The sequence below is a fragment of the Leopardus geoffroyi genome, chromosome B2 (genome assembly GCF_018350155.1).
Source record: "Leopardus geoffroyi isolate Oge1 chromosome B2, O.geoffroyi_Oge1_pat1.0, whole genome shotgun sequence".
Taxonomy (NCBI): domain Eukaryota; kingdom Metazoa; phylum Chordata; class Mammalia; order Carnivora; family Felidae; genus Leopardus; species Leopardus geoffroyi.
Window position 1 is genome coordinate 63770759 of NC_059332.1, and position 20407 is coordinate 63791165.

General features: G+C 37.5%; 1 long non-coding RNA gene, 1 other non-coding gene and 1 pseudogene across 2 annotated transcripts; 2 read left to right on the plus strand and 1 right to left on the minus strand.

Moving 5' to 3' along the window:
- The first annotated feature begins 3567 nt into the window (after positions 1 to 3567).
- On the plus strand, positions 3568 to 3777 carry LOC123610099. Its single transcript, XR_006718109.1, has one exon. It is a non-coding gene; the product is annotated as a small nucleolar RNA U3 (small nucleolar RNA).
- On the minus strand, positions 3645 to 8706 carry LOC123608582. Its single transcript, XR_006717316.1, has 3 exons — positions 8555 to 8706; positions 4784 to 4820; positions 3645 to 3779 (listed from the first exon to the last, which is right to left on the minus strand). It is a non-coding gene; the product is annotated as an uncharacterized LOC123608582 (long non-coding RNA).
- A 2852-nt stretch (positions 8707 to 11558) lies between these two features.
- On the plus strand, positions 11559 to 11765 carry LOC123608583 (annotated as a pseudogene).
- The last annotated feature ends 8642 nt before the right edge of the window (positions 11766 to 20407 follow it).

A 20407-nucleotide genomic window follows, 5' to 3' on the forward strand; every position in this document is an offset into this window, starting at 1 on the left:
AATTGGAGATGGCCCTTTTGGAAATACCAAGATTTAAAGGTTATACAGTTGGTTATGGCATAGAAGGATGATCAAGGCTTATGCATAAACCCAAGCAAGCATTCTTGGAAGTTCCTTGGCAGGGCACAGGCAGGAGAATCCATCAGAGACATCACAATTACAAGGACTGCATTTATAATCACAGATAAAAATGCTTGAGATGTTCAAGTTCCACAGCTATAGAGAAAGGCTGTGGGACCAAAAGGAACATAGTGTGCTCTGCAGTCTAAAAAAGGGAGCAATAGCTTTCCTAGTCTGTCTCTAGAATTATCCCAGATAGGCAAAACGTTGGCCATGTTTCCACATTCAGTCTGGCTTCTTGGCACATATATCCTTATAACACAGACAGATGCATCAGTCTGTCTTGGCAACAGCCATTATGATCACCCACCTTAATCTTCTTGCACCAATTCAATGCTCAATAACAACCTGATTATAATGTAGCTTCCCATGGAGATTTTCCTATGAGAAGCAAGTTCTCATACTAGTGATTATGAAATTTAAGTTCTGATAGTTATGCTTTCAGTGTAAGTTAATAAACAGGCTCAGTGTTATATTTATGTGAATGTCATGAGTCTAACTGATATGAATCAATCTACTTGGATCTGAATGCTCAGAAAATTTAAGATTTCTGTCCTGCTAAACTGAGGAGCAGACTCCAAATCTATGACAATGATGCCCTCAGGTCTAGCATTAATAAGCCAGTCTCTGAGGTGATTTGAGTTGTCCTTTGACAAGAGAATAAGTTTCTTAGGTGAAGAATTCAGGAGGAATGTGAAAGGAATGAAATGTGCAAAACTACAGAGACAGGAAATGGAGGATTGTGTTCCCATCATCATTTAGCCTAAATGAAGCAGAGACTAAGTGTTTGAGCAATGTTGAGAAAGAAGCTTGGAAAAATTGTTTAGGGCCAAAATATCCCTTGAATGCCATAATGGGAATTTTGGTTTCTTTCCTAACACCAAGGAGAGTGGGAGCTATTTTTAATTAGAAGAGAACTATAGAGGTGTATAGATATGTTTTAGAAAAATATGGCTGATGACAGTGTGGAGGATTAGACTAAAGTAGAGAGAGACTGAATGGAATGGGATGAGTTAGAAAGAGTCTCAGTGGAAAACTACATGGACCTGAATAAAGGCAGGGGCAATGGGGTACAGAGAAGATGAAGAACCAGCAAGACAAGACAAAATAAGCCACATGTGAATATTAATGGAGAAGCATGGATAGATTTAGCCTAGCCAAATAATTGGAAAGCAAACTCATTAACTGAGATAGGCAATGGAGATGGAAAGGCAGGCTTTGGAAGGGGTATATTGAGCTTAGTTTTAAACATGTTGATTTTGAAATGTTTATGGGTCATTCAAGTGGAGATGTCCAAAAGGCAATGGAACATAAGTCTGTAGTTTGGGAGAACCATGTGAACATAAGCTGTGACTCTGGGATTTGCCACAGACAATAAGCAAAGTTATAGAAGCCCATGAGTTAGAAGTTGGCAGTGGTGTGGATGGTTCACAGGTGAGATGTAAGAAGATTAAGAATGAAATTCCAGATGCTCACAATATATAAGGTGTTGACAGAGCAAAAGGAATCATTAAAAGATACTTAAAAGTAATCAAAAGTATGAGGAGAGAGAAAAATGAACAATGTTATAAAAATCCAACAGAAAAATATTTAAGGATGAAGAGAGAAGTCAGCATTTCTAAACACTACAGAGTAGGTAAAAGAAAATAATGATGGAAAAGAGACCTTTCCATTTAGCAGTCAAGTCATTGGTAATCTTCGTCAGAACCATTTCAGTGAGGTAATGAGTCAGAAATAAAATTGCAAAGACAGTAGGTGAACACAGCTCTTTCAAGAAGTTTCAAGGTTAAGAAAAACAAAATGGCAACTTGTGAAGGAGACACGCTCATCTAGGATCTGCTTTCAATCCCCCTAACTACTCTCCCTGCTTCCACTTGCTCTTCTCTCCAAGCCATACACTATCCTGCTGCCAGATGAATCTTCTAGAATGGCAGTTACTGAATGTGATTCTTTCCTTAAAATCCTCAATGGTTCCTCATTCTTTCTTATTCACACTTCAGCCTGACATTTGACATTTCACCAGGATTGGTCCTCCCTATACATCCCATACCCACCCTCCTACTGTGCCTCAGCCAAGAAGGACTTCTCAGCTGCTCTTATGTACTAATCATTGAGCATACCCTTCCTTCTAATTGATATATTATCTGCCTTTTCTCAAGTAATCAATCTACCTGTTCTTCAGGGGTCAAGTTAATTTCCAAGTCTTTCATGAAAAACAAGGAAGAAAAGGAAGTGAGAATAATTACTAAGAAGTTTTATCTATTTTACCTTACTAGTGGGCTAGAAAGAAGGCAACAGTAAAAAGAGAAAGGGAAACAGCTTGAGAAAATAAAAATGTCTATACCAATGTAGCGATCAATAACCATACTATTTTGAAAATAGTATCATTCTTGGCCAAGCGTTTATATACTTTTGGTAGTTAAGTTCCCTGTTTACTCCCAGTTGTAATGTCTTGTTTTTACAGGACCATAACAAGTACCGTATTTAAAGCTTTTTAGCCTCTTATGAATACATATATGAATAATTGCTATTTGACAGGTTTGGGACCCAGATTTGGAACTCAAACACTAGAGAAAAATACCCTGGGAACTTTTCAAAATTACACATATTCCTGGAGATTCTGTTCTCATCTCACTTGGTTTACACCCCCTACCTACTGGTTTTTGAGTCTTCTCACTGATAAGTGAGGTGCTTGCCTCAGGTATAGGTTTGAGAACCACCGAAGGGTTTGTTGAGTGAGAAAAGTCAAAACTGCTACAGAATTTCAGTTTGGTTATTCCTCGTGAAACAGAAAACACAAAAAATGGAAGCAATTAGCTGGGTGACTTCAATTCCTCAGAATATAAAGAATATCCCCCAGGAAAGTATTAAATGGTATCAGGAGATTTTTCCTCCTGAATAGTCACTTAAGAATTTGAAAAATATGCAAGGAGTGCCATATCAAAGTAAAAATAAATCAGCCAACAGACTGTCTCCAATCTGTTGGGTGATATATTTGGCATATTTTATAATTAAATAAGCTGACTTTCAAGAGTCTAAACAACTACTTTGTTTTCTTAATAAGACTGCATGGAACTCTGTATTCCTTGTCAATCATATTGATCCTGCTGTGTCTTGTAGACAGGCGATGCTGCTTTTTCCTGCAACACTATATTAATACCTCTTAATGATATGGATGCAATTCTATGGAGGCACTAATATTTTTATTCAGTGTATGAACACCAAATAGTCCCAAGCTGTTTTGATAACTAGTACCTTAGACTGTTATTGTTGTTTACTCCATGCAATGATAGTCAGTATTTACTTAGCATCTTAAATTTTAATGGCTTTATGTTTATTTTTATTAACAAAAGAAAACAGAACTCTTTGAAATAAGTATCTGATGAAAGATACTAAGGTACCAAAAGTTCAAATTCTATCCCAGGATTTTAAAATCAGACACTTGTCAAGACTATACCTTCAGGGATCATTTCTATCGTTTGTTACTAGAGAAGTTTCTCTGAATGTGTAGAGTACCTGAAACTGTGAGGAGAGGGTGCAGTGTTCCTTCCTGTGAAGCTCACTCTGGGTGTTGTCTTTGCAGCTGCGCTTGGTCATTGATAATCGTTCTTCTCCTCCTTTGGGGGAGTAAGAGGGAAGAGACACTGTCTGAGTAGTTTCTGCAAAAATAAAATAAAATAAAGCAAAGTAAAATTAAAAAAATAAAATAAGAAAATTGTCTCACTTGGCCCTCACTCATGGTGAGCATCAGAATCACTCAGGGAGCTTGTTAAACATACAGACTCTCACACTGGGAAATTTCCATGAGGCCTGAAAATCTGCATTTAAAATGAGAACTCAGGATGGTTCTTGAATTACAGTTTGAAAATTACCGACCCACTCCCTCACTTATACATGATGAAACTGAGCCTGAGAGGCTAAATAACTTACCCAAGGCCACATAGCTAGAAAATGACAAGTGTAGAACTGAGATGGCTAACTCCCAGCTCTGTGCTCTTACCACCCTGTGACCCTACCTATTTGGACTGCCCTCTCCCTGGATTCCTATAAAAGGAGCTGTCATCTTTCTAGTCCTCCTATGAAGAGAAGTTCACAGACAGCAGTACCTACAGGTGCCATAGACCAGAAGGAAGTTGTCAATGTATAGTAATGAATTTTTGTAATGAATAGTAGAAGAAAGGCTGTTACCATAAGGGGAGTACAAACTATACAAGCACCAATGGAACATTAAGGCAAAATGTCAAGAGCTTGGTGAGATAGACAAAGACTACTATGAAATGGCAAGTTTACTTATTTTACTCAATGTGACTAAAATCATCAATACATTTTCTTTATTCAGCATTATATTTTTTATATTTGCCATCTCAATAAATGTATAATAAAAATATTTGATAACTGATAATTAAGTGTAACTAAATCTGATAAGTGAATATCAGAGAGTCTATACCTTGAATTTAGCTTATCTTTCTAAATTTCAGTTTATTCTGTGAAAATATGTACTATGCTAAACCTACCCACTATCCAGAATTATCCTGAGTACAGCAACACTACATGAATAGGGTCTCATGCTGTCCTAGCACATGGTAGATACTCAGTAAATGTTACAAAATTTTAAAAATATTATATGGTGGAAGAATCAGAGAGATTACCATTACATACATACCAAAGTAGAATTGTTGATACTTCCCATCGCTAGAGTGCTGTAGAAATTACAAAACATGACAGATCAAAGATCTAAGAAAGATTTAGGAGATTTAAGAGAACACTTATGTATAATAACAGGGATCGAACCAATGGAATACAATGTCAAACAAAAGAAGCCAGAGGCAGTAACATAAACGCTATGATTGTAAACATTAAAAACAAACAGGCATTGACTAAACTATATTTCAGGGAATGCATAGTTAGGAGGCAAAACTACAAAGCAAAGCAAGGAATTAATGAAAACACCAGGATAGTGCTTCCCTCTAAAAGGTGCAGGGGCGCCTGGGTGGTGCAGTCGGTTAAGCGCCCGACTTCAGCCAGGTCACGATCTCGCGGTCCGTGAGTTCGAGCCCCGCATCGGGCTCTGGGCTGATGGCTCGGAGCCTGGAGCCTGTTTCCGATTCTGTGTCTCCCTCTCTCTCTGCCCCTCCCCCGTTCATGCTCTGTCTCTCTCTGTCCCAAAAATAAAAATAAACGTTGAAAAAAAAAATTAAAAAAAAAAAAAAAAGGTGCAGAGGGAGTTGCCATGAGGAAAGATGCACAAGGGATTTCTAGAGTGATGGCCATGTTCTATTTTTTTGACCTAGGTGGCGTTTACATTAGTATCCCCTTAAACATAATTATTTACTTTTGTGTTTTATGTATTTCTATGTATGTATGTTATATGTCACAATAAAAATTTTTTAAGGTTTTTAAAGAGGCAAATTTAGCAGGTAAAGCTAAAAGGAGACACTAGACATTCTTATTAGACATTTGAGTTGTCTCTCCACATGAACTACTAAAATAATAGAGTACAGCTGTGCAGCAGGTTCATGTAAATATTTATCTGTGTCCTGACCCAGAGGACTCACCCTGGAGGTGTTGTGATGTTTAACTGGAAGGCATTTGAACACAGGTTGCCAGGATCCATTCAACACTAAACATATAGCCAATCTAATTCCATATGACTTACTCATGAGTGCTGACTGTATTCAAAATCTTCATAGTCTTAAAAATAGTCACGTTTGCTTAGTCAAACAATGCTTTCAGCTATAGTTTCTATGGTTCCCAACTCCACATGGAGAAATAATATATGTCCTAAAGGGTAAGATGACTAATTTTCTGAGATTCACAAGGACAAAAGTTGTCATTTTGCGACTTTGGCTAAACACATCTACAGCAAAATAAATGCAGGATGTTTTCAGAAACTAAACTAAGACTTTAACCAGAACATTAGAAGATGAAAATATAGTCAATGGCCATGGTTTATCATTTCATTATTTAAATTGACTAATACTATCTGACATCTAGATAAAACTGTTTGGGATGAGATACCCATGTTTGTTTTATCATTTGTTTTAAGTTACATAATAGCTAGAAACTTAAAACAAAACCAACTTGGTCTCAGAGTTAGTGACAACTGCTTGCACGCAACTGAATTTAAATGTTTCTAATTTCCTGTGGTTTATTATTTGGAGCCAGAAAATGGACCTAACTTAATAATATGCTACTTCAAAATCAATTAACTGGATTTGCTTTAATGAAATTTATCATACAAACAAAACAGTACAATTTATATGCACAACTTAAAGAATGATAATAAATACCCCTGTGCCCACCACAAAACTTAAGAAATAGAATACAACAAAATCTTTGTTTCCCTTTCTCCCCCATAAAAGATAAAAACTATTCTGAATTTTACGAATATCACTCCATGCTTCTCTCTGCAGTTTTTTTTTTTTGCCACATGTATGCTGTATAGCTATACATGTTTTAAGCATTATATAAATATAATCATGTGGTAGGATGAAAACTCAATAAATTTTATTTATTCGGCATTATATTTTTTAGATTTACCATGTCAATAAATATATATGTACTTTATTTTCAATGTTTTATATTCAATTGTATGAATATATACCATAAAGTACCCATTCTTATATTCATACAGAAGGCATTTGGTTTGTTTCCAGTTTGAGTTTTTCTTTTTTTTCCTATTACAAAACAACAACAACAACAACAATGCTATAAACATTCTTAGACGTGTTCTTGGTGCCCAGGTGCAAAAGTTTCTTATGAGTGACTGTCTAGGAGTGGAATTCCTAGATCATAGGTATGCGTATGTTTAAGTTCAGCAGATATACCAAAATGTTTTTCCAAAGTGGTTGTACAAGTTTACATTCTTGAGGGTTTGAGTTTACATTTCATTAAATCTATTCATTTACAAACAAAGCAACAATATTAACTTTCCCTTGTAGATTCTTGTGGTTACAAGTATTAGAAGCAAACCCTAAAAGGAGAAATTAATTGGCTCACATAACCAAACTGTAAGAAGGGTAAAGGTAGAGTTAGCTTTGCATGTGATTGGAAGCAGAAATTTGGATTTCAACAGAACTCCTCTAACTCTCATTTCCACTTCTCAGTGAATATGTTATTCTCATTTCTCTCAGAACATTTCTCCACCAAGGAAGGGACATTGTTACTGATGCATGGGGACACTTGTACCCCAATGTTTATAGCAGCACTCTCAACAATAGCCAAATTATGGAAAGACCCTAAATGTCCATCAACTGATGAATGGGTAAAGAAATTGTGGTTTATATACACAATGGAGTACTACATGGCAATGAGAAAGAATGAAATATGGCCCTTTGTAGCAACATGGATGGAACTGGAGAGTGTTATGCTAAGTGAAATAAGCCGTACAGAGAAAGACAGATACCATATGGTTTCACTCTTATGTGGATCCTGAGAAACTTAACAGAAACCCATGGGGGAGGGGAAGGAAAGGAAGGGACGTTGTTTCTGTAGATCCAGATTCACTTCCTTCCAATTTCTTCTCAGCTCCAGGTTGAAAATCCTGACAAAAATCTCTGAGGATCAGCCTGAGTTACAAGCCCATACCTTAAATTAATAATCACTGTGACCAGTAGGTGATGCACTCTGATTAGGTCACATGACCATTTCTGTGTCCAGAGGATTAGGGACTTTGTTGCCAGATAAGAGGGAAGAGAAAAATGAGCAGATAACAAATATATGCACTAGTGTGGGCAAAACCAGTAAAGAATTATTATAACTGGGATTGTGGCTAAATGAAATAAACCTTCTACCTAAATCTCACATGAATAAAAATTATCCTTTTTACACCCTAGAAACCAGAAGACAGAGAATATCACACCTGAGAACTTCGACTCTTCCACCATTAGAAGGTCAGGTAAGACACACTTCTCTTTCCGCTCCCCTGTGGAGGAGCCACAGGTAGGAGATGTGAGAACAGAAGATACCTCAGAACTTGAGCATATCCTCCTTGAGACTGAACTTGACCCAAAAGGACTCTTGAGGCTATAGAGCTAGAGAAAGTTTTAAATGTCATAACATTTTTTTCTTAACAATTTTTTCTTAACAATTTTTTTCTACTAATCAGAAGTTAGAGAGGTGCTAGCGTGGCTCAGTCCATTAAGTGTCCGACTCTTGGTTTTGGCTTGGGCCATAATGTCAGAGGTCGTGGGTTCAAGCCCCCACACTGGGCTCTGTGCTGAGATTGTGAAGCCTGCTTGGGATTCTTTCTCTCCATCTCTCCCTGCCCCTCCCCAGCATGTGTGCTCTCTCTCTCTCTCTCAAAATAAATGAACTTTTTTAAAAAAGAGGCTGGAAGCTTTGAAAAGGGTCAGAATTGTTATAGACAGAAACAAATAACATATGTCCAACAATTGACCTGTGAAATAACACTGTATGCCTTCTAAATTCCTACTTTGTTCTTCCGGCTTAGGCAGTGCCGACATAACCTCCCCTCAGCCCCTCCTGGCTGCAGGCTCCCATGTCTCCACTTGGTCCCCTCCCTGCCTCAGCTTTGGGGTCATAGAGCCTTGCCACCAGGATGCCATGCAGAGTCAGCATCCATGCCACCTGGAATGAAAAAACAGGTATATCTGATGCGGTCAGGCCCAGCCAATATTCCCTCACACTTATCATTTCTGTGTACACCAGCCTGACTTTCATATCCCAATGCCTTCATTTCCCTGACTAAAGGTTTTCTGTGGCCAGCAGTGTGAACTCACACTATAGTTTACACATGCCGAGGAATTAATGCCCTTTGGAAGCAGCCCTCAACTAATGACTGTCTGGTAGACAGTAGATAGATACTTTAGCTTCTTAACCTTAGGTGTGGGATAACCTGAGGTATGAGCTCTAAATTATTCCCCAGTGTCCCCCAGCAGGATTAGACTCTGTCCACAGCGGGAACTTGTTTGATAGCACAACTGTGAGATAATAGAACAAAATGTGTACTGGCCTCTGCTCCCCAATTCCTGTCACAACACTCCCAAAACTTGTGTAATTTCCTAAGTGCTGAGAGCACTAGCAACATTTTTGTTCTAATATTTGGGCTTTGACTCCACTTCCTGAACAGAGCTCCTAAAAACCTTTGTAATTTCCTGGGTGATAGGGGTGCCTTTGTTCTAATGAGGTGACTCTGGGCTCCTGGATAGCTCCTAAATGAAGGCTGGTCACCGGAAAGAATAAGCCATGATTAGAAGCTTGGAATTTTCAGTCCTACCTCCTATTCTCTTGAGGAGAGAGAGGGACTAGAAATGGAGTTAATGATTGATCATGCCTATGTAGGGAATACCTATGTAGGGAAGCCTCCACAAAATCCCAATAGTGAGAGGTTCAGGGAGCTTCCCAGTGAGTGAACACATCTACACTGGGAGGGTAAAACACCACAACTCCCTGAAACAGAACCTCCTGTGCTCAGGACCCTCCCAGATCTCATCCTGTGCACCTCTCCCTCTTGCTGTTCATCTGTATTCTTTATCATATCCTTTAATAAACTGGCATATGTAAGCAAGTGTTTCCCTGAGCTCTGTGAGCCACTCTAGCAAATTAATTGAACCTGAGGAGGGGGTCATGGGAATCCCCAATTTGTATCCAAATCAGACAGAAGTTGTGGGTAATCTGGGGATCTATGACTTGTAACTGGCATCTAAAGTAAAGTTACAGTAGTACTGTGGGACTGAGCCCTTAACCTGTGGGCTCTGACGCTGTCTCCAGGTAGAGAGTGTCAGAAATTAGCTAAATTGTAGGATACCCAGTTGATGTCATGGGGAATTGTTTGGTGCCTGGAAAACCTCCCACACATTTGGAGACCAGAAGTATCATAAGTGAAGTGTTTTGCATGAGTAGTAAAGAGATACACAGGAGAGGGGAGAACTGGGGCTTTCCCTATAAAGGAAGAAGACTACTGAGTACTGCTCACACAACACTTTTATTGGCTTTCTTCTCTTTCATTTAATTTCTCCAGTAACCTATTGGTGTTTCCTAGAAATACATCTCAGGTAAAGTCTCCTGTACCCAAATCCTTTCCTTGGGTCAGCCTTTGGAGGGCCACAAATTAAGTCAACAGGGAAACTAAACTTAAGAGCCTCTAAATACATGATCCCATTGTGTTTAAGTTGATGGCATAGATTGCCACAGGGGAGTCTGGAAGGTAAGCTTCTCTCATAATTCTAAGTAGGAGACAAAAGCAAGAGCCCATACCCCCTCACCCTTATTATTACCCTCATGTAATTAATGCATGCAAAATTAGGACACATGTTTCACTAATCTCTTCCCTCCCGCCTCCCCTCTCTCCCCTTCTTTCCATGATGGAAAACAGACAATCTTTTTGATGTTCCCTATACCATATATTCCTTCTACTATCAGAAAGCAAGCTTCCTGCTTATGGATCATAAAAATTTTCACTATCATTGGCTAAGAGGTATCCTTTCTATACTACATGAGAAACCTATGTGCCAAATTATCCAGATTCAGCTCTTGGTATGTTAAAGGGGAAGATTAAGGAATTTACAAAATTCTCTCTCAACGCTTGTTATATACAATTATTTTTTTTAATTTTAGGAGCTATCACCTGTTTTTATCTTTCATTCTTTCTGGAACATCCATTTCCCTGGTAGAAACATACATACTGAAGAAAAAATACAGAGAAAAGAAACAAAAGTCAAATAAAGAACACAGAATTTCAGGACCTTGCCTAGGAAAAAAGGTCAATGTCAAACGAATAGTTCTCCCAAGATTCAAAGAATCTTGGAATATATATTTAGCTTATATTGTTCAAAGTTCTTAGATTTTCCCATCCGCAGTTCTTCAGTTTCCAGTGTGTTACTTCCTGTTATGATATTATTCAAAGTAGTTTATTTTTTATTGTTGTTTTTCAAAGAGAGGCAGGCTGACCAGTGGTGACTTCCTAAAATTTGCCCTTCTTAAAAAAAAAAAAAAGAGAGCCTGAAAGACTAACAAGAGATCAAAAAAAAGATGAAGAGAGAACAGAGCTGAGAAGTGTATTTATGGAGTTCAGGTCAGGGATGAATAAAAGAATAAAATGAAACTATTACAGAGGTGAACTTGTCGTTAGAATCAACAAAAGGTAAAATAGATATGGATAAAAATATAGTCAGGGACAAAGAAGACATGCTCGAGGAAATATCAAAATGAAATAGAAAAGAACAAAGACATAAAATTATAAGAAAGAAGATGACAAATATGGACAACATACAAATAGTCACTGTTCTGAAAGAGAACACATGGAATGCTAAAAAATTCAAATACATATGGGTATGCCTTGTTTTATTGAGCTTCACCTTAATATGTGCTTTGCAGATATTGCATTTTTTACAAATTAAAGGCCTCTGGCAACCCAGAGGCTGGGTCACCTTTAAAGGGCTAGGATAGAAGAGTTAGGCCTTGGCCACCATAATGCAATGTGGTTCCACATTCTGCCCAGATTGGCATCATGGCTGTGTGCTTGATCATCCCCAGCATAGCCACTGCGCATATCCAAGGCTCACTAAAGGGGACAAGGGAAAAAGCGTTGCCCATTATTCATATGAGTAGAGTTTAATGGAAAGAGGCTCATGTGTGGAGTTTATCATTACTATGTATCAAAGGGTTTGGAGAACGTTGATTAAGGAAGCATTTTCCTGATTGATGAAAAATAACTCAGTTATGTTCATCTACCCCTTCTAGAAGGTTATGCACTGAATTAATGTAGTGCATAGTAAAAACAACAAAAAAGTAAAAAAAAAAAAAAAAAAAAAAAAAGTGTTCTGGCAACCCTGAGTTGAGCAAGTCTGTCAGTGCCATTTTCCCAACAGTATCTGCTCTCCTCCCTGCATCACATTTTGGTGATTCTCTAAATATATCAAACTTTTTCATTCTTATATTTGTTACAGTGACCCGTGATCACTAATTGCAACTTGCTGAAACAGCTCAGAAGATGGTTGTAATTTTTCAGCAATAAAGTATTTTTTAAGTTTATTTACTTATTTTTAGAGAGACATAAACAGCACAAGTTGGGAGGAACAGAGAGAGGGAACTCAGTGCACAGAGCCCGTCAAGGAGCTTGAACTCATGAAACCATGAGACCATGACCTAAGCCGAAACCAAGAGTTGGATGCCTAACTGACTGAGCCACCCAGGTGCCCTAACAATAAAGTATTTTTAATTAAGGTATGTGCACTGTTTGTTTAGTGCAATAATGCTATTGCACACCTAGTGGACTACAGTACAGTGTAAACACAACTTTTATGGCTTTATGTGATGGTCTGGAACTGAACGTGTAATTTCTCCGAGGTATGCCTGTAATTGAATAAATATCCCTGAAGTAAAGATTTGAATTTCTGTTTTACAAAGACTTGGCTTAGCCAATACCCCAGAAAATTTGATTAGGGTTTATTAATCAGACATATCCTAGAAAAGGGATCTGGGGTAGGGAGTTGTAGAAAGTTACACAGGCAAGAAATAAGAAGTGCATGAACCACATCAGCTAAAATAAGAAAGAAGAGAAGTAAATGAATTCAGGAGGTATTTAGGATCTTGACATGCTAGAGATCAGCATAGTATGGTTCTTAAAAGGCCAGCTCTATAATAAAACTTCCTGAGTTTAGATCCCAGCTTTATTTCTTGTATTATCCTGTGACCTCAGCAAGTTATTTTGCCTCTCTGTGCCTCAGTTTTCTGACCTTTAAAATGGAGATAATAGTAGCCACCTATAATAGGGTAACTCTGAAGATTAAATGAGAGGACACATTAGAAAAATGTGAATTCGAAATTTTAAAAAAATAGAAAAAAAGAGGACACTCTTAGCAAAATGACTGGCCCATATTAAGTACTATTAATTATTATTAAATTCAATAGAGATTGGTAATTTTCTGAAGGTGGGAGAGTCAGAGAGAGAGAAGATAAAGATATGCCTAGGTTTCAAGATTAGACAATCATAGTACCATCCCAATCATCCACAAGGAGAACACAGAAAAGATTATACAAATTTTCTTAGTTAGAAAGGATCCATTCTGAACATTTTAATATTGAGGTGTCTTTTGGCATTTAGGTCAAGGTGTTCTGTGGATATCAAGAGCTCAGGAGAGCAGTCAGGGCTAAAGGCAGATGTTGATATCTTTAATGTGAGCTTGAAGACATGGATGTGGGTAAGATCTCCTTTCTGATGCACAAAATGAGAGAAGAAAAGGAGGAGAGCTGAACCTGTAGAATATCCTCATTATGGCGGAGCAGAGAACTGAGGTCCATGACAAGCGACCAGTGGAAAATAAAGAGGAGGGGAAGGATAAACGATTGAGCAAAAGGCATGAGGACTTTGGAGAGCCTGTGGGCAGGAGCACAGATGAGCAGCCTAGCTTTCGTCAATAGGAGGATACTCTTTCTACTGTAAGAGAAAGAAAACTGTAATGATGTATGTGGAAGCAGATAAGTTTGTAGGTGGCAGTTAGTAAAGCTGAAGGGTTCCTCACCAGTGCTTTGGTTTTGTCTGTAAAGTAAGAGCAAGTCCATCTGTAGCCAAATACAGGAAGGTGGTGCAGAGCAAGGTTAAGAATAAGTGATGATAGGAGAGTGTCCAGAGATGCCCCTCCCCCTCCCCTAAGAGAAGACCACAGTGAGGACACAGCAGACACTGAATGAAAAGCATGAATTAGCATATCGAAAAAAAAATTCACAGGATTTTTCCCCCCCGAAGCTTTTCCAGTGTTCTGAACACAGAAACAAGATGGTTAGATAGATCCAGGATGGAGAATTTGAGGTAAGATGTGGCCTGCAAGGTTTACAACATGGCTGCTTTTGCCATAAAACAAAGTAGGAAATAATTAAATTTGTTCCATTTCAAGATTCACCTGGCAGGATAGTGTTGGCTTATGGTATAGAATAACTGTACCCTGCTTCAAGAGCCTATTATCTATGGAAAGGACTTTAATCCTATAATAAAATCTCTCATAGCATACAATGAACAGTATTTCCTAGAATTTTTAAAAACTAATAAGAAGGAAGTTTGAATATGCTGATTAACGTGCAAGCCGGTTATTGGAAAAGGAAAGCATAGTTGAAAGATTATTGTTTTAATACCCTTTCAGCTATCTGAAAGATTCCATTTTATATAACAAGTTCTATAAAGCACAAGGCTTAGTCAGAGAAACATCAGTCTCATACCTGACTTTTCATACTTAGTATAAAAGTCTGGGGAATTTTTTTATCCTCCATCCGATTATGGTTTGAAATTGTACCTCCAGAAAAACAGGCATTTTAGAATCAATTACTTCAAGCAGTTCATGTAGATAAATGCATTTTTAGTTCAATTTTAGCATTCAGTAGTTTGTAGCAAATTGTTTTGAGTGTAAATAGGCAATCCCTTCTTTGATCATTTCAAGATATAATTTATTAACTACCTCAAACTTTATTCACAAAACAGCATCATGGTGTAAGATTGTTAGGGAAGCTTGGCAACAAGTAGAATCTGTTCTTGCCTTTTTTCCAAAGGGTCAGTTGTCAATATAAAAAATATGTCGAAGAAAAGGTCAATCAATGAGGGACAAGGCAACGTATTGAAGGGTAATTAATCAAACTGAGGCAAACATAAAAAAGAGAATGCAGAATAGTGACAAGGAAAAAATTAATATAAAAATAGTAAGGTGCGGGGCGCCTGGGTGGTGCAGTCGGTTGGGCGTTCGACTTCAGCCAGGTCACGATCTCGCGGTCCGTGAGTTCGAGCCCCGCGTCAGGCTCTGGGCTGATGGCTCGGAGCCTGGAGCCTGTTTCCGATTCTGTGTCTCCCTCTCTCTCTGCCCCTCCCCCGTTCATGCTCTGTCTCTCTCTGTCCCAAAAATAAAATAAACGTTGAAAAAAAAATTAAAAAAAAAATAGTAAGGTGCATGTTATGAACCAAAATTACAAGGCAAATTCTTCAGAATAAACAAACTCTAAACAATGAGTCTATGAGGAGCTGCCATAGGGCTTTAGTTTCTCATGCACTTGCACTAACTCTGAAAAGGTAATGATAATTAGTAACCCACTTTCCCCCTTCTTTGACTTTCTATCTCAAAACAAAGCAGGTCAATGAACAAACGTTAAAAAGTTAAAGGCCATGTGAGAAAGAGCTCATGATAAGACAACAGAGGTGCTCTGTGTCTAAAGGAAGAAAAAGGAAATACAGTTCTTAAAATCAGATAGACTGTGAAGATAATAAAACAATTAGAACTGATAAAGAACTTTATTCCTTAACACTTTTCATTATGGTATTGTTTGTGTGGTATATATGTGTATTATTACTTCCACTATCCTCTTTCCATAATCATCTAGGTCAGATGTGGGTATAAATGATTTTCAGAAGTGTATTCTTGGTATATACCATATCACACACACAAAAAAAACCAATGGCTCTCTAATAACTAGCCACATACATGGCATTTCTACCCATAATAGTAGAGTAAATAATAATAACTTTCTTTTTTTTTTTTATTTATTTATTTTGAGAGAGACAGAGTCAGTGGGAGAGGAGCAGAAAGGGAGGGAGAGAGAGCATCCCAAGCAGGCTCCATGATGTCAGCACAGAGCCAGATGTGGGCTTCGAACCCACAAAACTGTGAGATCATGACCTGAGCCAAGACCAAGAGTCAGACCCTTTAACCGACGGAGCCACCCAGGCACCCCAATAATAGTAACAACTTTCTAACTGAACTAATGTAAAATATGATATAGATGCATTTTATATTCTACAATAACCCATTCATCTTTACTACTTAGATATTTTTTCTAATTACCAATACTTTTGTTTTTCTGAAACCTATGCAATCAGTTCTTTGTCAATTCTTTACTAGTATCATTTGAATTTAAGAAAGTTGCATTGCAAAAAAGAATATAGTTTACAATTATATTTGAGGATGAGAGCACTAAAAATCTAATGATGCTTATGAAAACCTGGCAAATAGTTGACTCATATTTGCTTTCATGACCTTATTAGATGCCTAGTAAACTAAGCTGATTCCTAAAGCTCCCTTCCTACTTATTCTCAACTTCCATTATACATGCTATTTTAATAAAATATTTAGTTTCTATTGTTCTGAGTTCTTAGAGTTTTCCACATCACAATTCTCTGGTTTCCAGTGTGTTATTTCCTGTCATGAGATTTTTTTAAAGTAGTTTGTTTTTATTGTTGTTTTTCAAAAAGAGGCAGGCTGACCAAGGGTGCCTAAGGATATTTCACAATGCTAGTTCTTTCCTGCATACACACACACACACACACACACACACATACACACGCCCACAAGTAAGTACACACACATACACTTCTATATACGTACACTTTTCTTACAAAGAGCTGGACATCAGTCACAACTCCTCACACTGTTGAGTTACAGTGGCTTACTCTGTAGATACTGGGTAAAGAAGCAAAGAAAACAGGTAGACTTGCCCCTCAGCTTGATAGCCTCACTCCTCCTGGCACACCAGTCATCCTTCCTACAAGTTACATCCTGTCTATAGACAGACTGGCCCAACAACAAAGTTGTATCTGTTAAAGTGAAACATGCCCAAAAAGGTGTGTGTTGGAGCAAAGGGGCATGGGGAAGGGGAGTGAGTTGAAACAGGAAAGCGGATTCTAGAAAGAGATAATATCCAACCCATCAAAATTTTATATATACTAAGTCAGGCAAATCCTTGTGATTATTTTTACTTACATTTTGCTCTAGAAGATAGCAATATTAGCATATTCTAGAAAAGATCAACTTTAGTAAAACATCATTAAGTGAGAGATGTATAATTAAATGTTATTGAGGAAAAAATTTTTTGAGTCTATTTCATACATTTAAGTTCAATGAAGTCCCAAAAATATAGAACCGCTACCTGCACACATTAAGTAAACACCAGCTGGGTAACTGGGTGGGGTTGAAAAAGAGGCACTCAATTATTTTAGATTGTTCATTCCTTATATACATTTGGTTTTATGTGTGAGAGTGTTTGTCACCCTGATTCAGAATGCAATGATTTTTAATAGTACTTGTGTCATCATTTTTTCTAAGCCTGCCGAATAATTTATTGTGGAAGAGCTAAAAAGGTGCTCTAATTTGCTAGTATTTCAAAGAATTTATTTCCTCAGGGAAAGAACTGGAAAGATTGGTTCCAAATTTAAAATATCAAATCTGGTAGTTTAGCACTCAAAAATGAGTAGTTACATGGAGTTACCAGTGATACTTTAAAATTCATATTCTGGCTATATGTACAGGGTTTTTCTGGGCAAAATCATAGTAAGTATACCAAAGTGAGATAACAGTCTTCATTCCAAAATGTTCCCCCAAATAACTTCTGAACCATATGGTAGAAATTTAAAACAGATCACTAAATTTGCTGTCATCTTTGATTATTGTCAATAATAAAACCAACAGAGAGAGCTAGACTTTAAACACTAATAACTTATAAATATGAACTTACATGAAACTATAGAATTACTCTCTCAAAATACTCTTTTTCAAAAAAAAAAAAAGGCAAAACCAGAGATGAAGGGAAGAAACAAATATTGAGTAACACTAATTGCCAGCCAGACACTGGGATAGATCTTTTACATACCTTAGATCATTTAACAGTATAGTTAGATAGGAAATGTTCTACAGCAGAGGTGTTTAGTTTTTTTCTAAGCTAGCGTAACTCTTGACTCACATGTTAATAATGCAAAGATTATTCATCCTGCCCTATGTTTCTCTTGCACAAGATTTTCTTTCTTTTAAAAGTTCTATTTTTTGACTCATCATCTGCCCCAGGCTGTCTCCAAAAGATTGGTTTAATACCCTAATGAGTCATGTTCCTCTTCCCAGTCAACTGAGCAGGATATCAAAGCTTCTTTATCTTTCTGGGTGGATACAAAGTCATTAAGCATAAATATGTCCTTTGCCAATAAACTTGTGGGTTGGGTTCAGTTATTAACTTGGTGAGCCTCCACCCAGCAAACTATTCTAGGAAATAATTTGATGAGTGAAGTGTTTTATATTCATATTTCAGCAAACCAGTAATCTCCCTAAGTACTGCTGCTGAAGGCTGAATGCCCTGGAAAGTTTGCCATCCCGTCTCCATTAGTGCACAACCACCGAGTTTGACAGATGAAAAGATGCGTTGTCAACAGAATCATTTTTTGTTTTCTTTTAAATGGCGTTGCCTTGCTTGTTATAAAGATCAGTAAATCTTTGTTTGTTTCAACTTTGATGAGGCTATGAGCTGTTGTAAAGCACAGAGCTGCATCCTAACTTAGGGAGTATGGAAGTGGGAAATTGGAAGTGAGAGTCAATGATGATCAAATATGGCCCCAAACTGAGAAGTTCCTCCTCCACCTGGAAGAAAAACAGCACTGGGAGCATATACCCTTCTTTCCACTAGATTCACTGGTATGAGATTAGATTCACTGGTATGTTTTCGGTATAGCAGCCTGTGGTGTGACAACGGCAAATGATACAACTTCTGTGCCACTCCTCCCTCCAACCAGACATACACTTGATACAAAGGAGAGCCTGAAGGGGTGGAGGGTAGGTAGGTGAGGCCTTGAGGGGACATAGCAAGTTGGGCACCTCCATTTTCATGGGATCAAATACAATCAGTTCTAATCTACTTGGGAGCTGAGTACACTCTTAGTTCATAAAACACCATAAGCAATATTTCATTTCCTAAATGCAAGGACATAAAGGAAATTTAATTTTTTTAGGGAAAAACTCTCCTGAAATCAAATAAGTTAATTTTGTATTGAATTCTTACCATGTAGTTGGTGCTGAGCCAACCAAGCTCCTTACATGCTTTTTTTTTTTTTGCTCACAAAAAGCTTACCATAAGTCCATAAAATAGCCATTATTTCATCATTTCAAAAATGAAAAACTTAAGACAGTAACTTGCCCAGAAGTCCACAGCTGAGCCAAAAATTAAGCCAAAGTTTTGTTTGTTTCTTTTTAAGAGCCAGAATTACTTTTTTTAATTTTTAAAATATTTTTATTTATTTTTGAGAGAGAGACAGAGCGAGTGGGAGAGAGGCAGAGAGAGACACACACAAAATATCTGAAGCAGGCTCCAGGCTCTGAGCTGTCAGCACAGAGCCTGATGAGAGGCTCAAACTCACAAGCTGTGAGATCATGACCTGAGCAGAAGTTGGACATTCAACCGACTGAGCCTTCCAGGCACCCCAAGAGCCAGAATTATTGACAAGTATATTATATTGCCCATATAGTAACCAAATAAAACTAATGTAACTAGCATGCAGTTATATTATAATTAGTTTATATTATGTTATAATTAGTCTTATAATTAGTTTGTATTATGTTTATATTATAACTTGTTTTGATATAAAAATTTTACAATTTTTATTTTTTTAAATATCACAAGATGATGAAGTTTTCAAAGTAAACATTGTACGACAATGAAAAATAACTCTATAAAAAATGGCTAAAATTCCTACTATAAACAGCATCAAGATTCACTTTCAAAAGCAGTGATCCCACTGAAAACCACAAAGGGGGAAAAAAAAAGACAAAATAAACAGAGATTTGACACAGGTGGGTTGTAAGGGCTCAGGTATTCTTCTTTATACTTCTCTCTATATTTTTATGTATGTTTAAAATATTTTACATAGAAATATGTTCATAAAAACCAGATCATTACTTATGCAGAACTTCCTCATTCTGTATTCTGGCCATAATCCTTTCCTTGACTATTCCCCAGGTAACCTGTGCTCTGACTTTGTGTCTACATCACAGGCATAACCAAAAATAATTTAAAAAAAGAATATATATGAGGCAAAAACCTATCTTAAGTAATAAGAAAATATAAAAAGACGCTAGGGACAGATGATTTAATAAATTCTTTTAAAATCCCATGCAATATAACAACAAAAACAACAACAAAGCTTCCAAATTAATTTTACAAATTTAGTACAAACCTAATACCAACAGATGAAAAATACAAAGAGAAGGCAGGAAAGGGCATAGGGGAAGAAGGGAGACACTAAGAGAAACTTAAAAGAAAATAAATTAAGAACAATATATTTATGAATATAGATGGAGACAAATGTTAAATAAAATTATGGCAAATTTAATTAAAAAGTACATTGAGGGGCGCCTGGGTGGCGCAGTCGGTTAAGCGTCCGACTTCAGCCAGGTCACGATCTCGCGGTCCGGGAGTTCAAGCCCCGCGTCAGGCTCTGGGCTGATGGCTCAGAGCCTGGAGCCTGTTTCTGATTCTGTGTCTCCCTCTCTCTCTGCCCCTCCCCCGTTCATGCTCTGTCTCTCTCTGTCCCAAA